Source organism: Calypte anna, unplaced genomic scaffold, assembly GCF_003957555.1.
Source record: "Calypte anna isolate BGI_N300 unplaced genomic scaffold, bCalAnn1_v1.p scaffold_92_arrow_ctg1, whole genome shotgun sequence".
NCBI classification, from domain to species: Eukaryota; Metazoa; Chordata; class Aves; order Apodiformes; family Trochilidae; genus Calypte; species Calypte anna.
This window is the reverse complement of record NW_022045540.1, coordinates 11100-18074: the sequence shown is the minus strand read 5'-3', so window position 1 is coordinate 18074 and position 6975 is coordinate 11100. Positions and strand designations below refer to the sequence as shown.

The following is a 6975-nucleotide window of genomic DNA, read 5'->3' as shown; positions in this document are numbered from 1 at the left end:
GCAGCAGGGCAGCAAAGATGTTCAGCTGAAGGCCCTGAGGATCTGCAGAAAAGTGATGGGGCAGCTGACGAGGGAGGAGGCCAGCCCCATCGCTGTGGAGCTGGTGGACAAGCTCCTGCCCCTCTTTGACAACGTAAGGCTGCTGTGGGAGCCTGAGCCCTTCAGAAGCCCATCCCTGTGGGCAGCACTTGGAGCAGGGGCTGCTCCTCTCCTTTCTCCTCTGGGCTCTTGTGGGATGCATGGATGGATGGATGGATGGATGGCTTCTGAGTTCTGCAGCCCAGCTCAGCTTCTCCCTAAGAACTGCTCTCTGAACCCTGCGGGCTCTGCCAGCTGGGAACAGGCTCGCCATGGGCAGAGCTGCTCTTGCTCAAGTCCTGCTTTGCTTCTCCCCAGGAGCTGTTGAACGAGCTGAGGGAGATCTCCATCAGCCTCTTCACTGAGCTGCTGAAGAAGGTGGCGGGGAAGTGCAAGAGGCAGATGAGGAACCAAGTGCAACGGGGGCTGCTCCCGCTCTGGTTTCACACATATGACAACACCCAGAGCGTGGCCGAGGTACAGGTTCCAAAGCAGAGCTGCAGGAAGAGCCCCGCAGCTCTTTGGGCCAGGGCACCATGTCCCAGGTTCCTAGGGGTGGGATCAGGGCAGGAATAAAGGCAGACAAGAAGGAGGGGGATGCCAGGCCTCCTTCCCCAGGCCATGCTGCCATCTCTCCAACTTGTGCTGTTGTGCAGGCCTCCAGCCAAGCCCTCCTTGCTGCCGCAGAACTCCTCAAGTGGCAACAGCTCCGAGACCTGGTGGAGACAGAGCAGATGTGGAAGATCGGAGAGTTCTTGGTGAGGACAACCTGCAAGCCTCAGGCTGGAGGAGGAAAAAGTCTGGGCTGTGGGCTCTGCAACTCTGCCTCCCCTGCAGCCCTGCTGCAGCCCAGAGCCCACAGCCTGGAGCTGCATCCTTGTTCCCTGTCCTCAAGAAGAGAGCCCCCAGGAGCTCCTCTCTTGGCCCCTCTCCCCTCCCTGCACCGCGCGAGGGTCTCTCTTGGCACCCCTGGGGCTCCCTCTCCACCTCAGTCCCACAGGCTCCTGGCTGGGAGAGGGGAATGGGCTGGGAGGAGGGACTGGGACATTCCCATAGCCTCCCGCTCTCTCCAGCTGCTGCAGGACAGGACCAGGCTGAAGAATACTTGGATCAGAGCCTGGGGTACCTGCATAACGCTCAGGACATCCTGCTGTGCCTGAGGAATCCCTGTGCAGACAGCAGAGTGTCAGCCTTGCTGCTTTGCAGGCCACTCAGGAAGCCCTCCTCACCTGTGCAGACCTCCTGGAGAATGAAAAACTCAAGCGTCGGGTCCAGAGAAAGGATACAAGGAAGATTGGAAAGCTACTGGTGAGGATGGGCCCCAGGAAGCAGGGATGCCCCATGAGCCCAGGGTCTGGGTCTGCAGCTCTTCCTCACTGATCCTGCTCCATAGTGGAACACACAGCCTGCAGATCAGTCCCCCTTCCTCTTTCCCTTCCCCTTTCTCTTCCCCCTCCCCTTCCCCTTTTCCCTTTTCCCTTTTCCCTGCTCCCCTTCATGGACTGGAAGGTTTCTCCTTCTTCCCTTCATGGACTGGAAGGTTCTCTAAGGCCCCCCCAGAGCCTTCTCTTCTCCAGGCTGAACAGCCCCAACTCTCTCAGCCCATCTTGGTAGCAGAGGTGCTCCAGCCCCCTGGTCACCTTTGTGGCCCTTCCCTGGACCCTCTCCCACAGGTCTGGACCTTTCCTGGGCTGGGGGCTCCAAAACTCTACACAGTATTCCAGGTGCAACTCCTGACTTTGCTGTGAGCTGCACAGATCCAGGGTTCCCCCCAGTGCTGGGGGTCAGGCACAGTGAGCACTGACCTCAGAGCACCCAGCAGTTCCCATCTCAGCCCAGTGGATATTGAAGCTGAGCAATCAGAACCCCCCAAGTTTCTGCAGGAAACCAGCAGGAGGGGAATGCGCGTCCCGGGCTGCAGGCAGTGGGCACCCTCCAGCTTTCTCCAGGGAAACCCTGCCCAGCCCCTGGCACAGGGCACCCCCGGCCCAGCCCTTACCTGCCCACGGGCTCCTGGAGGGCTTGCCAGAAGGGGCTTCCAGCCACGTCGAGCGGGCAAACATCTCCTGCTCTGAAGGCTCCAGGATTGCCTTGGAAAAACATCCATTTTGCTCCCTGAGTATATGGTGGGGTACAAAAAGAAAAGCCAAACCAACAAAAATATTATCAGTTGAAGCTAAGTGGCCAAAACGGTTTTTTGCCCCCCCTTTTTTTGTCTCCTCAGTGACCCCCAGGCCAGCAGCAGCTTGCAGGGAAGCTGCTGGGCTGCCAGCAAACACTGTGTGACTGTGGAGAGGTTCTGCACAGCCCTTCCCTGCTGCCTCACAACTCATCCCTGGGGCTGGAGCTGCTTTTAACCCCCAAAGCCCCAAAGAGTTTTTCAAAAGTCCCTCACCAGCTTTCTTGCAGGCCCCCTTCAGATACTGAAAGGCTACAATAAAGTCTCCTCAGAGCCTTCTCCTCTCCAGACTGAGTGACATCTCCAGAATGAATGACATCTCAAAGGCCTCAGTGCCAGTGCACCAAGCCTGGGAAGAAACAAGAGGAGCTGCAGAGGTTGGGATGGGCTGGGATGTGGTTGGTATCACCCAGAGGTGGTGGGATGGCTCCTCTGACTGGAGCCTGGGGATGGAGGGATATCAACTCTTTAGGAAGGACAGGAGTGGGTGACACCCTCTACATCACTGACCAGCTGGGCTCCATGGAGCTAGAAATAGATAAACATAAAACTAAGACATCATTCTCTCCAGCTGAGAGAAAGCAGCTTGGCCATTTGAGATGACTAAATTGAAAAAATTCAAAATATTCGTGAAATAAGAGCAAGGACTTTCCCCCTCATTTGTTTGGCCTTATGCAGTGTAGCCTTGTGTAAGGAGATGCAAACTCTTCCCTTTCAGCTTTTTACAGATAGACTTTTCTCACAAGCAGTTTATGTAAAAGGCATCATGTTCCCTGGGGTAAGCACTTGTTGGCAACTGGAGCATCAGGAGAAACCTCTGCTGACAGGCTGGGCAGGTATGTTCCTCAGACTCCAGTAATGCTGTTCTAATACCTGTGTGGAATTAGAATCATCAAAATGGTTTTTAAAGAAAGGAGGGAAATTTCAAAGTTCGTAAAAAACACGTAAATAGGATCTTGAGTGGAGAGCATGAAGATATAAATGTTGAATAGTGTAAAAAAACTTTCTAGTTTGTAGAAAATAACCACACAGTTTTGATATTTCACTGTTGTAACATCTGAAGATGGGGTTAGGTTGTGCCTTGATCTTTTATCTAGTCTTCTTCCCACTGTCCAGTAGAGTTGAAGTCACCAACCTCAAGGTTAGGGAACAAAACAGTGATCAGGAAAACACCCTGAGTTCTGAAGAATTAAATATTTAACTATTTATATATTAAATAGTGACAGTTTTGTTTTGGTTTTTTTCTAGTCAGCAGTAAGTCACCAGAGTAGTCTTGTAAGAGAGAAAGGGCTGTGGACAAAATAGTTTGATATCTAAGACTGTCATCACCTGCACAATTACACACTCTGCTCATACTCCTCCTTCTGTGTGCAAAGGGGATTTAACCAGACACATAAAAAGGGAAAAGAGCTTTGCTTATTTTCCCCTTTCTGTAAGAAGCATCCTTCAGGATAAAGAGAACTGGAAACAAAGCACCTTTGTTACCTCCTGTTTCTGCTCTCAGAACATCAGATGTGATTGTTTTGAACTAAAAAAACATGCAAGGAACACTTAACATTCCTCACAATAACTGATCCCACAGCAGGGAATAAAAGCTGCATCAGTCAGTAGGGCTTTGCAAAGAGCAGACAAGAACTCATCAGGTATGGGATCATCATCATCAGAGGAGGAGGAGGAGGAGGAGGAGGGCTCTTTGGATAAATACTAAACAGAAAAGCTTTTCCTTCTTTCCTCTGGCATATGCTTCTCTGGAGGCAGGGTGGGGAAGGAAAAAGACAGAAGTTAAAGACAGGTACAGAGAAAAATTTTCCAAGCTTTGGTTTTTATCAAAGGAAGTAAGAGATGGAATTCTGGTCACCTCACGTTAGCCTTCTAAAATACAGGTATTCATATTAAACTACTTTGTTTGGTTGCTTTGGCACTCAGATCTTTCCCCATGATTTCTCTTGTTCACTTTTTGGTCAGTTCAGTTAATTCCATACTTACGCATTAAGAGCTGCTATTGCATATTTCCCAGTTCTTGTCAGCAGAGCGCCCTTTGTATTGGGATCTTTCACCTCCAGCATGAAACTCCTTGGAATTCCTGTGCTCTTTCCAACTCTGGGATCAGGCTCGACAGTTTGGCCCTGGTAAGGAAAGAAATGCAGACATATCTAAACCTCACACTTGAAATGACATCTCAATTATTACTATTTTAACCAGCAAAAGCCTTTCATCCCCTCCTTTTCCTAACCCAAGGCTTGCTCCAATCAAATCCTTTTTCTTTTAAATACCAGAGCCAGGATGTTCCAAGGGCTTGAGCAGTGTTTGGAACTCAACAAACAAAGAATGGCTTAACTTCAGGTTTATTCAGGGAGAAATATCCCCTTAGCTCACCATCCACTTGGAGAAGAGACACAAATACACTTCTCCTCCAAAGCACAATTCAGAGGGAGAGACTGAACGTGCCAGCAGTTCCACAGCACAACACAGCATGACAGCAGTTCCAGAAGGTCACATCTGCTCATCTGCCACACAAACACACTCCTAGAAACCATCAGGTACACTGACACAACTTTCACGCTCTGTGTTCAGACCAACAGATTGTGCCCTCCACTGCACCTACACTGCCATTTATGGCACTCTCCAGCATTCCAAAACTGGATCCAGAACCAGAGTGACCAGAGAGCAACAAATAGTCATGCAGCTGTCCCTGTTACACAAACACTCCTCATTTAACTCTTGCAGACCCACTGAAATGTCCAGAACTTACAGCCAACCAAATTACTCTGCAAACATTGGGGTTTTAACACAAAATTCACAAGATGTCTCAGAAATGGTGAACAGCTTCTGAAGGGCTTCCTTGTGTCTTGAAGCTGAGGAACACTGCAGGATTACACTGAGGCTGATCAGCTACTCCCCTCCTGGCTTCCCAAGCTGGGAACAACCCTCTGTAGGATAGTATCCAAAGAGAAACATGTTATAAACTTAAACCAACGTCTTCAAATTGTTAAAAATCAAAGTTTTGTTCACATCTCAATGGTTATCCAGCTACAGATCACAGCATAAGATTTAAAATAACAAAGAAAAGACTCTTGGTTTTTTTTTTTTAAGTATTTGACAAGAATTTCCATATACCACAATAAGCTGGGCCAGAGAAACACGTGCAGAGGAGGCACTGATCTGTTCACAAAAAAGTAATGACAGGGTTTTAACATCCCTGTTTTCAAGAAATAAAACCCCATCTGAATTAGAGCAAATGCTGTGAATGTGGTTTGGATAAATGCACTGTGGGAACTCCCAGGGTCCCTGGCCAGCTACACTGGACTCACACTCACAGAGAGAGACATTCATGTGCAGAAAGGGATTCAAACTGATCTGTGACAGCATCACTGCTGTCAGATTCAGACTGAGTGGTTTCAGACCTACAGACAAGAAGTTTTCCAGGTGAAATATGACACACCACTCCATGACCAGCAGAGGCCTGTATTCTTCACAGAACACAGAGACACACTGATGAATTTCTACATTCAGCTCTCCTAACAGCTTCTCAAGTGCTCAGACCCCACAACTCTGGGTTAGTGTAATGCCTCACCCCATTCTAGTGAAGAAAATGCAGTATACCTAAAATCAGGATGACAAAAAAAACCCAAACATCCCACAGCTCAGTGATTTTTATACTGGAAGGACTATTTTGAAATGCAGAGTTACACATCACATTCCACCCCAGGAGGCAAATCAACATCTAGAGCATTACCAGTCAGGTATTTCCTTGTGTTCCTTATTTGTATTTTAGCAGCAGCAGGACAGTGTTTGCAAGCTGTAGAAAAATGCTGCCCCTTTTCCCAGTGTCAGTTCCAAGTGGTGGTATCCTGAAGCAAGGCTGAACCTTTGGGAAATGGAAGCAGCATCCAAACCTGAAGTCACCCAGATCCAAACATGTCCTGCAGGCAGAAGGGAAGAAAAATGACAGAGCTTTTACCCACAAAGGCACTGGGCTCCAATCTTGTGCCAAGATGTGTACACTGGGCTGCTGGTATTTTCATGTGCAGACAAACTGTTCAACTGAACTGCTTCATCAGATAAAGTCCAAAGATCAAATGCAGAACTGCAGAATACCAACTGGGGGAGCAACAAGACTTTAACTGATGGCAATCTACTGAAGACATTTCTGTACTCAGAGGGGCCCAAACAATTTCACCTCCATTATACAGCTTCAGGAAGAAATGCCCAGGTATTTACAGACACAAAAAGGAATTGTTTAGCTGCACAGAGATGTCCTCAAAATGTTTGGGATATCTTGGTTTCAGTATTTGTTTGAGTCAAAAGTAAGAAACAGCAACAAGTTTAACAGTAACAGATTCTCAGTGGGTTTTGGTAACATTTTCAAAAACTAGGAAAAAAAACCCAAACGTGTGCAAAGGATGGAATTACACAGTTTTGTTATGCTGAATCAAATACATTGTATTTACAACAAAAGACTGTGTTTTATTGGAAATACTTTAAGCTAATGTTTGGGAAATCAATACAAGGGTACATTGAAGTGCAGGCTGCAATAGAAAGTGTGAGACTGTGATTCTACATACAGCTTTTGATGTTCCACTCACTTGGCCCCTCTGCCTTCCAGATGTTCCAACTCACTGGCTCTGATTGGCTTTCTAGAAGATCAAAAAAAGGTGATCAGAACTCCAAAACTGAACTAGTGAAAGCAGGAATATAAACCAGTTTTCTGATGCACA

General features: G+C 48.0%; 2 long non-coding RNA genes across 2 annotated transcripts; both read right to left on the bottom strand.

Annotated features, from left to right (window-relative positions):
* Window positions 1–794: 794 nt before the first annotated feature.
* Window positions 795–2505, bottom strand: LOC115600404. Its single transcript, XR_003988936.1, has 4 exons — window positions 2474–2505; window positions 2078–2193; window positions 1205–1320; window positions 795–861 (listed from the first exon to the last, which is right to left on the bottom strand). It is a non-coding gene; the product is annotated as an uncharacterized LOC115600404 (long non-coding RNA).
* Window positions 2506–4255: 1750 nt separating this feature from the next.
* LOC115600405 lies at window positions 4256–6045 on the bottom strand. The gene is made up of 3 exons (XR_003988937.1): window positions 5994–6045; window positions 5010–5187; window positions 4256–4383 (listed from the first exon to the last, which is right to left on the bottom strand). It is a non-coding gene; the product is annotated as an uncharacterized LOC115600405 (long non-coding RNA).
* Window positions 6046–6975: the final 930 nt, after the last annotated feature.